Below are 19,862 nucleotides of genomic sequence, written 5' to 3'. Positions count from 1 at the left end.
CAAGGGACTGGGAGACAGGATTCCAGGGTACTTTTCTCAGTCCTGCCACTGACCTTAATTTCTCCCATCCCCTTTGTGACAATCCAGATCCCCTTAGTTTGAGCAAAAATCACGGCATCCATCACTTTAGCCTCCTTTCCATGAACCATTAGGACAGGGCAGGGATGGGTAATAAGTGGCCCCTGGGCTGGATATCGATTGCCAGGGTTAGCCCTTGGTGGGCTGCCAGATGCTCTATTTACCAGAGTGTCCACAGATACGAATGCTCGCAGCCCCTGTTGGCTGCAGTTCACCGTTCCCAGCCAATAGGAGCTGCGAGCGACAAGTGCTCTGGTGGCCTGCTAGGGTCTAACCCTGGTGAACTGTGTCTAGCCTGTGGGCTTCTTATTGCCCCCACCCTGGAACAAGGTATCACAGCCCTGATCTTGCAGTCCTTACGCAAGTAGCATCGCTACCGATCTCTATGGGGACTGTTACCCAAGGGTTGCGTGATCCTGCCCAGTGAATAAAGCACTTGCCAGAGTGAGGGATAATTCCTCCAGCACAAGCCTGCTGGACAAGGGAGTAGCCAGAGAAGAAGCAGCCAAGGTGCCTTTATAAGCATACCGAGCTCAAGTGAGGAGAGAGAAAAGGTTCTTAAATAGGTGGAGGAGGCTCTCGTGAATATTTCTTCCTTCTTCCTCATACGGTTAAGAGGTTTCGCTGTCTCAGTAACTCCCTTGAGAGACGAAAGCAGCAGCCTCTTTGGATGTGAATACCTGACAAGGTTTTAATGTGAAAAGAATTCACTAAATTTAGCCTCTGGGGGGGGGGGAAAAAGGCGAGCTGTTCATGTCAATCCAAGGGAGAGGAACCCAAACTCCAGCCACATTGCTTTAGTCAGAGCTAGTTTGTTCATTCCTTTCTTCTTTGCCTCAAAAGCATTTAAGCCTCCACACTGGGCTCAGTAGGCAAATAAGGGATGTGACAAATACAGAAGCAGACGCTGTCACTTGAAAGGGAAGGGAATGCACCAGCTCAAGGCTCCTCACAGCTGCCACAACAGGGCAGGTACTGCATGCTGTCCTTTGGGGCTGACGGGATTGAGAACACAACCAACCCTGTTTAGACGTGAATGAACTTGCCAAGTGGAGTTGCCTGGAATTCTGGGGTGCTTTTAGGTCGCTTTCGAGCTGTGGCACTAGATGGAGTGGGGGGAGGTCCTAACTGCACAGTTGACTCAGCAATCTGCTTTCTGCTAGAACATTATCTGCTAGATTGGAAAGACCTGTTTTCCTGTCCATTCTGGCTACTTGATGTCCTACCAGTTGTAAGTTCAGCTCTGGCTTCAGGACCACCCCTCCCCCAATTCTCCTCTCTTACTCCCCTGGCATGGGGCCGACTTGCTTTTCCTGCAGATGTAGGCTGCATGTAGCTCCTTCCTAAATCTATCAAACTACTCCTAGCTCAGCCAAAGAGAGCATGAATTCCAAACAGCATCAGGTGCTCTTCTAAGAGGCCTTCACATTGTTAGCTGGATCATTAGCAGTAGTTGTTGAGGATCCTAATTCCAGGCTAGTTAAAGATCAGAAGTGGGAATTTAGCTCTTTTTCAGCCATATTGTTGTAAAGGCTTGTGGGTGGGGAAAACCCTACAGTTCATATCCACACAGGTGCCAAGTAGGGGCCATCTGTGGTCCAGTGGTCTGAGCGCTGGTCTGGGAGTCTTGGGTATGCCACTTCCTCTTTCCATGCCTCAGTTTCCCCAACTGTGAAATGGAGCATACATACTTTACCCCCTGATCCTCTCGTAAATCTTTTTGAAATCCAAGTGAAAACATGCCATGGATGCAAAGCATCATTACTGAAAAGTATCAGTGCTCATTGGTACATGTGGAATTATCTTTTGGCACAGGCACAGTAACACGCTCAGCTTAGACAGCAGTACATTCACCCTCGTCCTCTGTTGCTAGAGCAGGAGGAAAGAGTTGGGCTTTGCACCAAGCCCCAAAGGGCAACAAACTCAACCCCTATAAGGGTAGCAAAAGAAACCAATTCCAGAACAGGTTCTGCCTTTTGAAAACATCTTCCCTCAGCCTCAGGGTTACTTCCTGGCTGGTTATTTGACTGACCTGGATGGTTTTCTATGGATTTGCCAATAATTTAATCTGATGGGTTTTTTGTTAATGTGAGTGTAAAGATTTACATTGTTATCACCATGCACAGGGATAGCTAATGTTAAAAGTTTCTGTGTCCTGCTAAAGATGTTGCAATGTTCCCACTTCTGTAGTTCAAGTCATCACCAATCAAAACTATTGAAATACTGCAGCTGTCTGCCCAGCAATGTGCAAGTGCACCACATGTGTGTGAGAGTCATGGGAGAGTAAGGAGACCTGGGATGGTAAGTATTATTCTCGGGGAACTGTAAGTGGCTGTTGGAGGTGGTGGTTGAAGAGTTGCCTTCTGGTTGGGGTTGCACTGGGCTTGCCTTATGGCTGTGGTCGGGCTGGCTTTTTTTTGCATTGCAAAGGTGGTAACCCCACTCAGCCATGCAGATGCTCAGCTGCAGGGACAGTGAGTAGCCCACTAATCTTACCACGCAGAGAGCTGCCCCTTAGGAGGGGGCTGTGACTCATGCAAATCCTGAATTTCCTATAGTCCTCCTTGGTTCTGGCTCTTGCACTGAAGCAATGGCAGAGGTGGCATTTGGAATAGGGACTTGCTTTGTCAGTGCTGACCTGTGAAGGAGATGAAGGCCCAATCCTGCTAGTGGATCTGTGTGGATGGTGCCCAGCATTCCTAGGAGCAGGGAGGAACAGACTGCCTCCCTTCTCAGGCTCCTGGGTCTGATGCTTCATCACCTTGCCTGGTTTGAAATGATAAATGCTTTTCTCCAGCACTTATAAACACTTACAATAAAATGAGTTTTATTTGAGAGGCTAAAGACTTAAATAGAAGCGAGAGGAAGTGATAGAAACAACTGGTTACAACTCACAACAAAATCATACAACTCAAAGCTAGGTCCATGCTTACTAACAGTTACCTTTCCTATACTAATGTATGCACTCCCCCGGCATCCAGTCTGTTGCAAAGCAGTCTGATTTCACAAGAAACAGGATCCACATGTTCATGAAAGCTCCTCTTTCCCTAAGGGATTACCTCACCAAATGGATACAAAATACCTTTCCCTACACTCTGTTAAACTGAAACAGTCCTTTGTCTTTATTCATAGCCAGGGCTATTTCCTGCCTGCTCCAATGTTCCTTTTCACCTCCAAGTGTTTCAGTTGCTTGCAATGTTCCCTACATTTTCTTCCCCACCAGTATGCGGAATAAATTTTATGTGCACCAAGGCCTGTGCAGATGTGCACCACTAGTAGAAACACATGCTGCCAGCTGTGGGCTCTCTGTTAATCAGCTGGGCAGCATTTGAATCTCTCCTGGCTGGTGGCCCAAGCTCTCAGCTTAGGGAACACTGATTGCTTATAATTATCTTTGATGGTTTTCCATTGACTGGGTGTGACAAAGGTAGACAATAGAACTTTGCATTATGACCCTAGCTCCCTAAGGAGGAGTGACAACTTTCTGTTGCTTGAATAGGTCATCCATGAGACATGGAACCTCTAGTGACTAATTCCTACTCCACGTCCATAAAGCATACTTTCAGTATAAATACCTGATTCCATAAATATTACCTGTACTTGCAGCTCTCACTGACTGAGTCTTCACCAGCTTTGTGCCATTTCTGTACATGTTCTTCTTTGTGGATAAATGCCCTGCAAGACATGTGTTTGGTGTGGTGCAGGGGTTCTCAAACTTCCTTGTACCACAACCCTGTTCTGACAACAAAAAGTACTACGTGACCCCCGGCCTGAAGCCTGAGCTTGCCCACAGCCCAGGTGAGCATGGGTGACCAAAGTCTGACCCTCACAGTCCTGGGCAGGGTAACAACGCCCAAATGCTTCAGCCTGAGGAAGAGAACTTATAATTTGAACACTGCCAGCCAAAGCTGCAGCCCTCTGGCTTTGGCCCTGGCCCTGGACCCCACAAAGTCTAAGCCAGCCCTGGTGACCCCATAAAAATGGGGAGCTGACACATAGTTTGAGAAATGCTGGTGTAGAGAGTTGGGTCTGCGACAGGCCCGCCGATGCAGAATGGGGGCAAAAGGGACAGTTGCCCTGGGGCCCAGCAATTCAAAAGGGCCCAGGTTGTCCCTGTTGCTATTGTGGCAGCAGCTGGAGCCCTGGGCCCTTTAAATCATCACGGAAGCACCGCACACGGTGCATTCTGGGCAGGTCTTAGGGATGCCTGCGGAGGTAGGGGTGCCATGTGGCGTGTTCCAGGCAACACTGGGGAGGTTGTTGTGCTATGATCCTAGTGGCACTGAGGGGCCGGCTGCCCCAGTCCTTTCCATCTGAGGTAGGGTTGCCAGACGGTTTAACAAAAAATACCGAACACCCTCCCCCCCAAAAAACAAACAAACAAACAAACTGGGAAAAAATTCTGTTGAGGGGGGGGGGGGGGGAAAAGGAGACCAAAGTTGTTAAGCAAAAAGCAAAAAAAAAAAAAAAAAAGCGCTGCGCCTATAATGGCCCCACGCTCCTCACTCCCCCGCCCCTGCCAGCTTCCATCTGAGGGAAACAGGAAATACTGGACATTTCACATGTCCTGTATTTTCTGTTTTTTTACCGGACACGGAACCCGAATAACGGACAGTCTGGATGAAAACCAGACGCCTAGCAACCCTAATCTGATGCCCTGACCCTTCCAGAAGAACAGAGCTGCCCCCCCACCCACTTTGCCCAGGGGCTTGATGAGGCTGTCTGCTCTCCCAATCTGAGGTGAGAGGTGTTTGCAAAGAGCAGGGGTCCCTTTGCCACAGAAGAACACAGATTGGTGTGGAAGCGATGTTGCTTTCTCAGATAAGAGCAGGTCACAAGGAACAGAGAGTAAGGAGAAAAAATGGAAGTGATCTAAGTGCCTGGCACTGAGTGTGTTTTTAAAAGACAAATAATCAACTCAAACTGCCAGTTAGTCTTGTTTATGGCTTTTATTATTTTTCCTCTTCATAATTTTGTTTTTAAGTGAAGTGAGTTTAGTGCCAGTGAAAGATACTGAACTGCCAGCGCGGGAGCACCCAGTCCTCTGTGTACTGCAGAAAGGTCTCAACATTCCTGTGTGGCCCCCAGCTTCCTGTGTGGCCCCCTGATGATGTCACTCACCCCAGGCTCCCCCCCTGGAAGGAGTGAGGAAAATCCAGTCTGCATGGGCCTCTTGGCGGACATTGCCCACTACAGCCAGTTGGGATGGGTGGCCAGCTGTCCAGTAGGAACTGGGCTAAGAGCTAGGTTTTGCTGTGCTGTGATATGCACTGGGGGGGAGGGAGGGGGGGCTCATGTGGTGCCAGGGAATGAATTTTTAGGCCATCAAGCAGCAGCTGCTCTATAGCTCTTATTGCATCTGTGGGTATGGTAGCCCCTGTGCCCTCTTCTGGGGAGCATGACCAAGACACAGCTGGTGCGGTCTCCCTAGGAGCTCCTGTGCCTTGTGGCAGACTGGCAGGGTCAGGGTTCTCTGCACCTATAGAGGGGGCCAGAGTAGGTTGAAGGACCACAAACTCATTTCATATTGAAAACTACCGAGCTACCTTCAGTGTCTGCCACACAGTATATACAGGGGTGGGGCGGGATCAGATCCTCTGGTGTGTTATCCCCATGGTGCCCCCTCTGTGGTGTCAGTGTGGAGGCAGGAAGGAGAGGACTAGAGGGGACCTTCCTTCTACTCCATGTCCCTGGCAAAACCAGCAGAGTTAATATATAGGGAACACAATAATACCTGTGTGGGCTCCTTCATAACAGAGAAGGACCCACCCCATCTTTCATCCCAGAGCAGAAGAGAAAGAATTGTGGCTCATTGTGTATGTATATGCGCAGGGGTGGGTCCCAACCTTTGATAACATGATCCTAGGGGAAATGTAGGGGGAAGATCCTTACAAAGTTTTCTGTCCCAAAGCCCTGTGATCAGTGGTGGATTGACTGAGTCTATACTAGACATGAAGAATCGATCCCCACTGGATTGATCACTCTCTTGTCAATCAGGCTGGTAGTGAACACAAGTCCTCAGGATTCTTGGGCTCTGGCTTTGCTATTTACTTGGCCCAGTGCATGGCAAGTCTGAAAGGCCTTGGCAAAATTAGCATGATCTTAGGCAAGCCACTTAATTTCTTGGTGCCTCCATTATCTGTATTGTAAAGTAAGGAACATATTCTGGTCTCCCAGAGGTTGTTAATAGTTTGTAAGGTGCTTTGATCCCTTCCTCTGTAAAGTTGTATCAAAATGCAAAGCATGATTATTGTGACGCATTTGTATGCTTTCCTTTAACTAGGCCTTGGAAGCCCAAATTAAACAGACTGTTGTTGCTGAGTCATTACATGCTATATAAAGTGATGTGGATCCATAACAGTGAAACGTGGGCATTAGATGCTAATCTGATTTTAAAGTACATGTGTTTGAATTGTTCACTGCTCAAGGAGGCAGTGTAGTCTAGTGGCTGGATGGAGAGTCAGCTCCTGAGTCTGAGAGGAAGTGCCCTATAGCAGTGTTTCCCAATTTTATTTGGTTGAGGAACCCTTTTCAGAATTTCAAGGAACCCCTAGGCTTGTCAAGCAAAAAAAGAGAGAGGAAAAAAAAAAGGTGGGGGCGGGAGAGGAGAAAGCGACCCACCAATTCATGAAAATCACATTCCTTCCCAAGACACCCCCCCATCTCCCTTCTGTGAGGCCTCATCTGCTCTGTTCCCCTCCTCTCCATCACTTGCCCAGCCCTTATACCTGTCTCAACCTAGTGAGAGTGAGGTGTGGAGTGGGAATGAGGGATTTGGGTGTGGGAAGGGGTGAGAAGTACAAGCTCTGGGAGGGAATTTGGATGCAGGAGAAGGGGCTGTTGACTCAGGGAGGGGGCTCTAGGCTGGGGAGTGTTGGGTTCAGGTGGAAGGTTGGGGTGCTGAGCAAGCCAGGGCTTGTGGATGTGAGGGTGCAGGAGTTTGGGCTGGATATGTGAGGGACTCAGGGCAAGAAGTTTGTGAGTATGATGGGCTCAGGACACAGATTTGTGATGTGTGGATGGTGGAGGAATGTTGTGGCAGAAGATTGAGGATGTGGGGATGCAGGAGTTTGGGGATGTAAGAGGCTCAGGACGGGGGTTCCAGTGTATGATAGGCTCAGACTTGGGGTCAGGTGGTGCAGGAGTGTTGTGATGCTGCAGTGAAATGGGGGTTTGGTCCCAATTGGGGGCTTGTTGGCCTGGCTTCATTTTTAAATAAAATATTATGTCAAACTCAAAAGATTTTAGCATTGTCTCTATTTATGAGAGGGGTGAGGAACCTGTTTTGAGTCAAAGGTCACTGACCCACAGAAAAGTCAGTTGGGGCCACACAAGTGAGATGCAAAAAAACAAACAAAAAAGCTCCTCCAAAAACCCCCAAGCCTCACTAATGTGGTCCCAAATGTGCTGGTGGTGGTAGGGGACAGAGTGCTAGTGGGTTCTGGGGCTGGGGAGAGGGTGCTGCTGGGTGGAAGGATGCTGGCTCAGGTGGCAGGGTGCTGGGGCAAGGTGCTGGGACAGGCAGGTGGCAGGGTGCTGGGGTCAGGGACATGGTCCTGCTGGGCACTAGGGTGACTGGCAGGGTGCTGGGACAAGGAACAGGGTGCTGCTGGGTGCTAGCGTGGATGGCAGGGTGCTGGGGCCACGGCGGTGCTAGCGTGGATGGCAGGGCTGCCAAGGAGTGGGATAGGGATGGGGTGCAGAAGCAGGCTGGATGTAGGGTGTCTGGCTACAAGGGAGGGTGCGAGGAGGGGACTTGGGTAGAAGTTGGACCTCCCTGATCTGGCACCCTCTAGACCTGACTGGTCCCAGATGAGGAATTTTTGGACCAGGGGAGGTCATTTCAGGGCTCCTGGTCCCCTCCTTCCCCACTAGGCTTCTTTGCACCTCTATCCCCTGCAACCAAACTAAGCTGCCCACCCCTGCTGGCTCCCTGCACTTCCCCCAAAACCAGCCCCCACAATCCAAGGGAGTGCAGCACCAGTTCCCTGCAGCCCCTCACAGCCCAACTAAGCTACCGTATTTTCCGGCGTATAAGGCTACTGGGCGTATAAGACGACCCCCTAATTTTTTAGTTAAAAGATAGGGTTTCGTCTTATACCCCAGCGCCCTTCCGCCTCCCGGCTTTGCTCCCGGTGTCCCTGGTCTGCTGGAGACGGTCCCCAGCAGACCAGAAGCACCGGGAGCAAAGCCGCAGCAGCGGCGGGGTCCCGCGCCTCTGATGCTTTGCTAGAGCAAAGCCTCAGAAGAGCGGCACCCCGCTGCCGCTTCGGCTTTGCTCCCGGTGCCTCTGGTCTGCTGGGGACCGTCTCCAGCAGACCAGGGACATCGGGAGCAAAGCCTCTGAGGACGCCCCAGCAGCGGGACAGCCCCGGCGCGCCTGGGCTGCCCCGCCGCCGGAGCCCCTCTGCGGCTTTGCAAAGCCTCGGAGGAAGCCGGCGGCGGGGCAGCCCCGGCGCGCCTGGGATGCCCCGCCGCCGGCTTCCCCTGAGGCTTTGCAAAGCCGCAAAGCTGTATACCCAGCGTATAAGACAACCCCCGATTTTTGGGGGATGTTTTTTAACATCAAAAGTCGTGTTATACGCCGGAAAATACGGTACCTGTCTGTTCTGTATGCCCTCCCCCATCCACCTCAGCCCAGCTGAGCCCTGCACTGGCTCCCTGCATGCTTCCCCCACAGCACAGCTGAGCTCAGTTTCCCTGCACCTCCTCCAAGCCCCACAAAACTGCTGAGCCAAGAGCCGATTCCCTGTCCCTCCCTCCCCTTGAGTCTAGCCCCAGTTCCGGCACCTCCCTCCTCCTGCCGTCAAACTGAGCTCCACACCTCCCCCCCCCACCCAACAGCCCAGCCCAGTTCCCCAGACCTCTCCACTCTGCAACTCAGCTGAGTTCAATTTCCCTGCACCTCCCCCCAAACCATGTAGACATGCTGAGCCAGTGCTGATTCCCTGCCCCTGCCTTCCTCCCTCCCCTTGGCAGTGTATACACTGGCACGATCTTGCGCAAAAATTTGCTGCCTGTCTACACTGGCCGTGTGTTCTTGCGCAAGTACATTAACGTTCTCATGTATGAAATCAGGGCTTCTTCCGCAAGAACTACGATGCTCCCACTCAGGAATAAGCCCTTTTGAGCAACTATTCTTGCGCAAGAGGCCAGTGTAGACAGGCAACATGAATTTCTTGAGCAAGAAAGCTGTATGGCTAAAATGGCCATCGGCACTTTCTTGGGCAAGAGAGTGTCCACACTGCCATAGATGCTCTTGTGCAAAAGCACAGCTCGCACATGGAAGAGTGGATGTGTTCTTGCAAGAACATCTTGCACAAGAAACAACCAGTGTAGACATAGCCTAAGAGTTTCCTCACATGAGCAAAATGAATTTTGTGTTGTGCACCAGTACTGAGTTCATGTGGCTTGTTTGGATGTGCCACACAAGTTATTAATAAATAATTTTAAACCTCTACCTTTTAAACCTCTGCTGCCATGTCAGCTCCCCTGGTGCCTGCTGCCCCCCCCCCCACTCCTCACCCTCCTCTGCTGTCCTGACTCCTGCTCTTTTCACTGTCCTCAGCCCTCCTGCAACCTGCCCCCCTCCACCAGCCCTTCTCTCCTGCCTGTGCCCACTTCTTCAGTAGCCCCACTCTGATCATGTGAGCTACCGCTCCTCATCCCCTCTCCTAACACCTCCCTCTACAAACCTGCCCTGCGTCTCTCCTCTGATGGTGGTCCCTCCCCTGCAGGTGTCTGCCCTTCTGCTTCACCCCCAGAATCCCCTGGCACCTGCACCTTCTCTTACCCCTGCACCCTCCTGGTGCCTCCCCCTTCCCTCACTTCCCCTGCCCCCTTTGTTCCATTTTTCCCTGATGCCCACCCCTCACCACCCTCTGCCCCCATTCCCCTCATGCCCCTATGCCCTCTCACATGACTTGCTCCATCCCAGCCTTCCTCATGCCCACCCCTTCTTTCAAGCCTTCTCCCAGCACCTCCCCTCACCTCTCTAGCCCCCAATGCCCTTACCTTCTCCCCTCCCAGCATCACCCTGTCCCCCCCCACTGACACCTCTTCCCTTCTGCCCTTTTCCTCATTGTCTGCGCTTGGCCCCCTGCCATTTGTCTTTCCTCCACCCCTGTCCCTTTGGTGCCTTTTCCTCCCCCTCCCCCTCCGCACAAGCCCCTTCCTCTCCCCTCTCCTCTCCCTCACTTTCTGCCTTCCACTTTGTGGGGCCGGAGTCTGTGGTCTGTCCCCGGACTCCGAACCCGCAACTCAGCCATGCGGCACATCACAGCCCCCAGCAAGTTTAAAATCCCGGGCCGTGACGTTACGTCACGTCCAGGCGTCTCCCCACCCACTGGTTTGAGCGTGCTGCTCAGGGCAGCAGCAGCCAGGGAGGGGGAGCTCAGGGAAGGCTATGCATGACAGGGACCGGTCCGGGGACGAGACGTTCTGGGGCCGGGGTGGGAGAACCAGCTCCAGCTATTGCTGGAGCGTGGGCACCATAAGCCCACACAACTCGCCGCCCATGCCTCTGCTGGCTAGCCGGCTCTCTCGCTCTCTCTCTCTCTCTCCTTTTCAGAGGGGGCAGGGGAATGCTGGCTCCTCAGGAACCCCTCGTTTTGAGCACCACTTGGGGAACACTGCCCTATAGGCGAGGACTCCCACAGTCAAGCTTGCTGGGTTCTGTGTTCGCATCTGGGAGAGTCTGTGATCCAGTAGCCTGAGGAGGGCCCTAGAAACCAGGACTCCTGGGTTCTATTTTTCAGTTCTGCCTTTAGCCACCCTGTGATATTGGACTCTCGGGCTGTGCCTCAGTTTCCACATTTTACAAATGGGTGCGATGCTGCAATAGGCAGCAAAATTCGGTCATTGGGGAGAACTGTTGCCATCCGTGGCTGGAGGGTGCTATAAGCCTGCCCAGCAAGACTGGGCTTGGCCGCTCGCACACCGCTAGCTCCTTTCCTCCTCCGTCCCCCGCCTGCCCTGCTGGGGAGCTGAGAACAAGGAACCGGTGGGCGCTTTCCAGGGCATTGCCGCTTTCACGGCAGCCCTTGGGCCATTGCCCTTTTAATGGGGTGCCCGCCCCTTTCGGCTCCCTGTTCCTCCTCCTCCTCTCCCCCCCCCTCGGTGCGCCACTCTGCGCAGGCCAGGGCGCCCTCTAGAGGGGAGAAGCGGGGGAGCAAGCCAGCAGCAGCCCCATTGAACGTGTGCTTCAGTCTCCGTCCCTGGGAAGTCAGATCGAGGCTGGAGTTCCATTGGAACCCTGCGCTGCATTCCATTCCAATTCCATTCATGCTGGTCAGAGGCAGCGGCGGCGGCGGAGCTAGCGAGGCGCGGAGCCCCGGCCGGCTCGCGGGGGGGAGGGCCGGCTGGTGTGGAATGTAATTATGGCTGGCACGTCTCAGGCGAGCTCCAGTTCAGGCTGTAAGTAACCGGAATCCAACTTTCCTCCTTCGGCTCCCAGGATGCCCGGGCTTTGCCTCTGCCTTCTGGAAAGAGAGGCGGCGATTGTGCCGCGGGAGGCACGCGAAAAGGTGGCTGTGCAGGAGGGTGAGGGGGTTGCGATGCCTTTTTCCCGGTTTCCCAGCCTGGCTCCGGAACACTTGTGCCCCGTCTGAGAGACAGACACTCGCGGAGACGGGGGATGTTCTGCGTTTCTCCCAAGCCCGTGCTTGGCTGGGGTAGGGTTTGGTCTTCCCTCCCCCTACAGGGAGAGCCGTCTTTCTTTTCGCGTGCACTGGGGAAGGAAGAGGAGTTTGCTGGATTCTTTTGCTGGGTGGGTTGGCTGCTGTGATTGTGTGTGTGTGTGTGTGTGTGTGCGCGCGCGTTGTGTTCTGCCGGTGCTGGAAGAATGTAAACTAGAGAGACAAAACGTTTGGGGGATCGCCTAGCCAAGAAGGATCAGAAAGGGTGGGTGGATTGCACAGGGGGAATCTGCCTCAAAATGAGTCTGAATGGCTTCCCCTGAAATGTGGCAGGATTGGAGCGGAAAGAGTTGAATATGAATGTGAAGAGGGTTTGCTGCGAAAAGTGTGGAGGACAAGGAAATCGTCTGCCTTTGAAATTGACTAAAGGGTGTGTGTAGTTGGGGGGGGGGTAGTGAAAAAGGAAGGACTGAAATTAACCAGCATGTGGCTGTAACAGCTTCATTTAGAATAGATGGGGAGAAATCTCTTAAGCTGGGTAAAACGTGTTACTGCTGTTTTCCTGCATGAGAAGGGCTGCTGGGGAGAGACCCCGTCACAACATGCAGCGGCAATGTGAAAGGTACGGAAGGGCTAGTACAAGGGGGAATGCAGCAGGGCTGTGGAAGGAAGGCGATCCTCGAGCAGGCAGGGTGGATTGTATGTATGCATGGCAGGGAGTGAGCCAGGAGGGAAAGCCACGCCAGATCTCTCTGCATTTACACTTGCCTGCTTTTGCATTTGTTTTTAAAAGATGCCTTTTCCTTCCTGATTAAGTCCTAGGAAGGGAAGCGAAGCGAGCTGGCTGTTGTGGGGAGATGGGGCGTTTGTTTAGTGAAGGCTGTGAAAGCTACACTGCATCTTCTCCCCCCCCCCCAAAACACTGTGCTTTCTGGGGACTTGTAGAGAAGAGCTGGGTCTGGGGTTGAGGGGGGAAGCAAACCTCCCGGGATTTGGAGGCTGCAAAGCTGGGAAATAGCTTTGCATTGCAATAGTGACTAACTCTCCAGTCATCAGTACAATGAATCTGGCAGTGAAGATAGCGCTTTAGATTGTATTTATTTCCAGGAGCACCCCCTCTTTTTCCTCCTGTCTGGTTTTAAAGGGAAAAGTTTACTCTGTTCACAACAGATATTTTTTGCGACTGATGGGCAACCGGTTGTTGGATGAGGGATTATAATTTTTTTTCCAGTGTCTAATTTATTAAGGGGCGTATAAGGTCTAATTCTAGTTAGTGTTGTGCTCTGTCTTCTAGGGGCTTGTCCAGATGTGAGTTTTGGGAGAGGGAAGAGCTGGTGTCCCTAAGCCCTGGTTGCTCATCTGAGCCCCTGGGGCTCTTCTTTCTCTGGGTGTCTGGGGTTCAGAAACTTTGCCTGGAGTGTAGGGTTCATCTTTTATTTGGGCCCAGCATGCCTGGAGGCTGATACTGCTTTTGCTTTGGGCTCCTGGAGGAAATGCCTCTTGGGCCTTAGTTGGTCAGATTGTGGCCAGAGAGGCATTCCTCCCCGCTTGGGTGACATGCCACATCTTCCAAAGCAGTAGTGGGTATAAAGTCCTGCAGGGGATTGTGTGGGCCCTGGGGGGGGGGGTACACAAGGCATCCCTCCATGCATTCTGGGGTGTGTGGATCTGAGTTGCTGTTGCTCTACTGGGAGGATTTTCAGTCCTATTCTGGGTTTCCTCTTTCCAAGATGAAGCAGCTATTTTTTGTGCTTGTAACATTTCCTCCACTGCCTGCATTAACTGAGCTGCGCTAGTGAAACTGGCCAGAACAGCTCAGTCTGGAGACCTGTCTGTGGCTAATTTCTTGCATCTACTGGAATGGGCAGTAGGGGTGAGTCTCTATGCATAGAAATGTGCAGAGCATTACAGTCTCCCTGCCGCTCTGTGCCTCAGTTTCCCCATCTTTAAAATTTGGAGACTAACTGAATCACACAAAGGTGTTGTGAGGATTCATTTGTGTTTGCAGTGTGTTGAGAAAAGGTAAAGCGCTATGTATGGATGAAGCCTTTATTATACTGCAGTTTGTGAAAGGCTGCTGTACTCCTCCACACCATGTATCTGTGATTATAGCCATATCTAGTTCTACAGGGTGAATTTTTATATATGTATACATGTGGCCTGGTGTGTGTGAATTCCTTTCATATTAACAAGAAAGGCAATGAAAAGAGTTGTTTGCCTGTCCACTTATTTTCCTTGACCACTTACATATCCCACTCTGCTGAGGACTGGTCACACTCACATAGCTACAGTGTGTTTATGGGGAGGGATCTGCAAATACTCATTGGCATGCTTTGTGGAATACCTAAAGCCCTGTTTTTCTTGGGATTTTATAGGCTAGGTGTTTTTTGGCTTCCTGCCCCACACTTTAAGTAGTGAGATTCTTTCTCTTTTCCCTAGCAAACTGTGCATTTGTGCCAAGGGAGATGGGGTGAGGAAAGCCGGTATGTAAGTAGAACTTGACATGAAGGTCACTGGTTAAAGATGAGATAGGTTAGGAGGAAAGAGACAGGCATTAGCCTTACTTGTTAAATCCCTTGTCCCTCATGCTTCAGGGAGAGAAAAACAAGGCAAACATGCTAATAAACATTGACAATCATCCTCTTATGTCAGGAACTCTGAGGGGGGGAAAAAGTTTTGGAGATGAGCTGCATTTAAGAGTCACTTTTTGTTTGCTAAAGATAAAATCAGTTTGGATAGAGAATTCTATATAAGAGAATATAGTTGGTCTTTTGCCAGAATTAAAATTATTAATCTCTTCTGCAAGGGGGTACATTAAGAGGGACAAGAAAAGACTACATCAAAGGCTATCCATTTGAAAACACCATTTTCCTCTGAACAGCGTCTAATTGCTTCCTGAACAATCTCAAGGTCTTTTGTATATACTCAGTGGGTAAAATGAGTGACTCGGTGTCTCTCTCTCAAGATACCAGTGACCAAATGTACGGAGTAAAGAAGCCAAGCAAAATCAGCAGGGTAGAAAACTCTAGAGGATGTGGAGATAATTTCTTAAGTGGTTGCAAAGAGAAAGAAGGCTTTGCATCTGAGTATTTGCATAGTTCAGCTCTTCTGATATTAGTAAATTACAGTGTTAAGAGAAGTGAGACAGAATCAAGGTTGCGTGGGAGGAAAGGAAGCTTGGATCCAAAATAGGTGATCGTATCACATACGGATACACCACGAGGAATAGAAGCTGCAAATCCAGTGCACCCCATTCTAGATCTACGTGCTGCTTGAATGCACCCAGTGACATCCGCTATGCAGAGAAGTTAAACAGATCTGTCTCCTTGGATTAAGATCCCAGTGGAGTTGAATAATGTGTAGTCCTTCTCCAATGGATTTGTACAAAAACAGCTGCCAGGGGGGACGGTTTTGTCTTTCACAGTTTGATTGCCGTGTTCTGTAGATCACATTCTAAAGGCTATTTTTATTGTGTTTTTGTTAGTTCAGTAAGATATCAATATTCGAAAGAGCTCATTCAGATGTGGTGAGGGATGGAATTGGAAGAAAGCTTAAAGTTTTACCTGCTTGGCCCCTTTTCCTGAAGTGTAGGATTTAAGTAGAGCTTGGGAATCAATCTCCATTGACATTTTCATTGTGGTTCTGTATGTGATTTTTTTTTTTTTTTTTTTTTTTTGCTTCTATCCAGAAGGACTTTTCCTGTTAAAGGCAGAGAGAACATTGAAATAGATCAGTGAGTCTCTTCTAACTAAAGCTGTGATGGGACTGAGGGACATGCGTCGGTGTTTAAAGCTGCTCTTATTTAGGGGGAGACTAACATTGCTGAAATCTGAGGGGGCTGTAAAAAGCATATGCTTGGTTTGTCCCTTGTGGGTGTGTGCTTCTCCCCTTCTTGCCCCCCTAGTCAGATACAAGAAGAGACAACCAGCCAGCCATTCCTTTCCCAAACCGAGAGGGAGAACAGAAATAAATCTTTTGTGCCAGATTGTGATCTGGTACCTGGGAGGTAGATCCAGTGCAAAGCCTATGCATTTCGGTGGAGTTGCTCTCCATTTGTACCTGGTAGAGCCCTCAGGCTCTCAGTTCAGACTTTTGTTTGTGTTTACTCATAGACCCAGGTTGGTTTCAGGTCTTAGTGGCTGTTTGACTTCTTACTTTTACAAGGCCCAGAGTCACTGGTGTGGGTGCACATGTGTAAATTAGATCTCTGTCCACCTGGGAGAAGCCATGCTCACCAAGGGGAATGCGTCTGTTCTCTCCCTGGGGATCTCAGTTGATGTAGAGACAACTTTAGTTTATTATAACTTGTATTTGTCTGGCAGCTCAGCCCCCAGCTCAGAGTTCGGCAGCCATGAATAGGGGGTGGGCCACAAAGTAGCTCTTCTTCACCTCAGTGGGCTTCATCAGCCCATGGCCTACGGGGGTTCCACCTGCAGCCCTGCGGCCCCCTTGTCTAACCCTCCTCCCCCATGCACTTCTCGCGCACTGGGGAACCAGAGCCCCACACTCATCTGTGCCTCCCCCTCTCTCCTAGCACTTTTGGGGAAGGAGTGGGGACTGAGTACGAATCTTGCAATTCACGGCTCCTCCAAAAGTGCTGGGAGCAAGGTGGGAGGTGTAGGAAGTGCAGGGTTTGGGTGTCCCAGTGTGTGAGAGGCACGTGGGAGAGGGGAGCCAGCCTAGGGGATCTCAGGTAGAGCTCCAGTGGGCCACGTGCAGCCCACCACTGCCCCAGCTGCAGTTACATGCCCTTACCTGCGCAGGGATCCCCACTTCCTGGCCTCCTGCAGCCCAAGAGGTGCAGATTAGGGATGTTAAAATGAGTGTAATTAAGTAACTGTAACTGCTGAAAATTTCAGTGCTTACATGCGGGGTGGTGGTTGGCTCCCACCTGCTGCCTTGTGCTGTTGCCTTTGTATCAGAGGTAGCAGCGTGGGGTGGCAGGCAACTCCCAGGAGCTGGTATGTGCAGGGAGCTGGCTCCCTGCGTGAACCCAGAGCCTGTGTGTAACTGAATGTTAACCGATGAGCCCAGGCTCATTCACGGATTAACTGTGTATGGCTACACTTTCACATACATCCCTTGTGCAGATTATGGCAGTTTGGCACCACCCTGCTACCCCTCCTGTTGCTGGGCTTTTTGTTCCGGGGCCTTTGCAGACAGAGATCTTGAACTTCATCAGGCTCTGTGTAACCAGAACAGAAAAGAACAAAATATTTGAAGTATACATGTCCTTTGAACATGTGTCCTGTTCATTTCCAATGAACGACTTGCTCATTTACGTGGGGGGAACGGAGGAAAGACAGTGGAGCTGAAACTTCAGGGTGTGTGTGGGGGGGCTGAGGGATGGGCAGTTTCAGTTACCACTTTTGTTGGACACCCAACCTGAGACACCTGGGGTCTGATTTCTCAGAGAGGCAGCTGCAGCCATGGCCAGTGAGAATTGTGAGTGCTCCTCATCTCTGAAAATCAGGCCGCAATGTGTCTGAAGCTGAGCACCAGCGTTCTCCACTAAAAGCAGAGGCTTTGATGTATTGTACCCTCCTCAAGACACTGCAGCGTGTGGCACATTAAGGGGGGTGGCTGCATTCTAAACAACCCCCATTTAGAGATCTGAAGGGGGATGCTGGCATGTCCAGACCGACTCTGACACATGCAGCCTGCATTCTGATGCCGTTCCCGCAGCGTGCACTGGGTACAGCACATGTAAACACAGACAGCTTCCTCAGCCAGATACCTCTGGGAGTCTTGTTTGAGCAAATGTTATGTGTACCTTGGTGGTGAAGTGCTAACTAAGAAATAAACCCGGATGGTCTTCTGCAGAGCCAACAGCACTGGCTGGATGCAGAGCTGCCATAGCAAACGCAATGTAGCTTACCATGTCTAATGCCTCTCGTGCCAAAAAAGCCTCCGGACCTGGTAGCAGGAGCAGGGCCAGTTTTGCTCTGGAGGAGAACAGCTCTGCACCAGTTGAGGTGGCAAAAAAAGTGAAGCCATTCAAGCTAGCAGCTTGGCCATGTCCATGCCTTTCCTGTTGGAGCAGCCTTTCCTGTTAGATGCTGTGTTTGTGATCTATCCCAACTTCTCCCTGGCTTTCACACCACCACTGCTTCTAACCCTTCCCACTTCAGGCAGTTCTCTCTGACTGGGAGATTAAAAGTAGCCCCACTGGCTAACAAAGCCTTACTGTTAAAAACTGATGTTCCTTATTTAGGGCAAGCATGAAAAGCACCTGCCAAAGCTCCTTGTTCCCTACGTGACAAAATGCTTAAGCCAATTTAAATCAACTTAAAATACAACAAACGCTGTGTCTAGACTGTCAAATTTAAACTGAACTGAGTTTCTGTTCTCCCTGTTTATCCTTGGATGAAAGGTGCTATATAAATGCAAAGTATATAATATAATCCTGGGTTTGTGATGGATGATGGTCTTACAGTCACCAGAGCACTGTAACAGAGGGGGTGAGGGTTAACCCTTGTCTAAGGCTCCACATGTGCTTGGTGTGTTGGTTTCACCAACGTTTCTGGCTGAGGTGGTTTAATTGAATGGAGTGTTTTTTCTATTTGTTGAACACTAGATGAATTTTGTAATCCCTCTGGCTTGCTGGAGCAGCTGTAGTTTAGTAGTTGGGGTATGACGCTGGGATATGGGAGACTTGAATACTGCTCCTGACTTGCAGTGTGGCCTTGGGCAAGTCACTTTGCTCCTGTGTGCTTCTGTTTCCCCATCTGTGCAGTCAGGGATGATAACAGTGTCTCACTGATGGAAAGTGGTCTGAGAGCTCTGGTGGTGTAATTGGAAAGGGTAGTGCTGTGACAGCACAGGTGACAGTCAGCTTGCAGCAGCTGGGCTGCCCTTTCCTGACAGTGCCCCTACATTGCCTTGGTACCCAAGGGTCTGTGTTAGCAGGCCCTCTGCAATTCCCCTTGATGTCTCTAATAGAGTTACCCAAATATAGCCAACTCCATTGGCTTTGCCTCTCCCCCCTGCACCCCCATGTAGTTTGTATTGTAGTAGCCTGGCGAAGGCTGCTCAGTGGCTGACAGCTTGCAGAGCAGCCTGCGTGCTTCCCACTTCCCTCCCCTCTTGCTATCTCTTGTATCCCTCAATCTGCTGGCCAACTTGGCACCGAAGAGAAGTAGTAATCCAATTTGGGCACTTTAACTGCACTTTGCTAACCATGCCGCTGGCCAGAGCTCGGGAAGTTTAATCTGCCTAATGACCCCAGCTTTGGGGACTGACTGCCCATTTGTTTTATTTATTTGGTTTTACTTTTCTTCGGCTATTGGGGATGGATGTGATGCCTGGGAGAGGGTTGATTTCCAGGGCCCAGCCGCCTGGATACGGTACCTTATAAATTGTATAGCAGTGGGGGAGAGCATATATTGAATTTGCATTTTTTTTGTCCCCCTCCCCGCCTCTCGTTTTCTATTCTCTCCTTCCTTCTTTTCTTGTAAAAACAAACCTCTCTAGGCAAGGCAGTTTTGAAATGTACTATTATTTTCAGCCAAGAAAAATAAAGTATCTCTCTTCCTTTGGTTGCCTACTGTTTAATGTACAAAATACAGGGGTGGTAATTGCATTAAAATGTATATAATTATACTGCAGGAAAAAAAAAATCTTGTTAATTGCATGGGTGTTTTGAACTGATAAGTGTTGAGTGATTCATGTTTTCTTAAGAGATCACCAAAGCAGAGCTGCAGTCCACAATGCAAGAGTTGAGGAGAGAAGCGCGCTTTTTTTTTTAAACCTTTTACAGAAAGCAAGCTCAACATTTAGAATATGAGCTGACATCTGTGTGTCTCAGATCTGCACTTGGCCCCTCATTACTGACCTTCTGGGCTTGGTCCTATGAAGTGTTGAATGCCCTGGCCCTGATCCAGCAGAGCCCTTAAGCACATGCTTAATTTGAAACACTTAAGTAGTCCCATTGACTATTGTGGGGCTCTGTGAGCTTTTGGTTAAGCACATGCTTAAGTGTCTTGATGGACTGAGCCAAGGTGTCCAAGTTACTTGCAGAATTGGATTCCCTAAAAAGTAAGAAACCACAGTCACACTGACAAATGAGCATTGGCTCTGGGTAGGAAGGAAATTTCCCCAATTGGTATTTGCCATACAAATTAATTATACAATTCATTTGATTAATCA

The 19,862-nt window shown here is 50.3% G+C and overlaps 1 protein-coding gene across 7 annotated transcripts in view; it reads left to right on the top strand.

Annotated features, from left to right (window-relative positions):
• Positions 1-19,862, top strand: part of PLXNA1 (plexin A1) — a 356,246-nt gene that overhangs the window by 53,347 nt on the left and 283,037 nt on the right. The window contains exon 3 of one of the 7 annotated variants that reach the window (XM_075938783.1): positions 2,269-2,379. The exons of 1 other annotated variant lie outside the window; for it this stretch is intronic. The gene's annotated coding sequence lies outside the window, so the exon portion shown is untranslated. Of the gene's footprint in view, positions 1-2,268; positions 2,380-11,246; positions 11,604-11,730; positions 11,751-11,828; positions 11,846-12,175; positions 12,337-19,862 lie in introns of those variants that run through there. 5 more of the 7 variants (XM_075938782.1, XM_075938785.1, XM_075938788.1 and 2 more) reach the window with 5 other exon arrangements.

The sequence above is a fragment of the Pelodiscus sinensis genome, chromosome 11, assembly GCF_049634645.1.
Source record: "Pelodiscus sinensis isolate JC-2024 chromosome 11, ASM4963464v1, whole genome shotgun sequence".
Taxonomy (NCBI): Eukaryota; Metazoa; Chordata; order Testudines; family Trionychidae; genus Pelodiscus; species Pelodiscus sinensis.
Note: the sequence above shows the minus strand (reverse complement) of the source record. Positions and strands in the feature narration are given on the sequence as shown.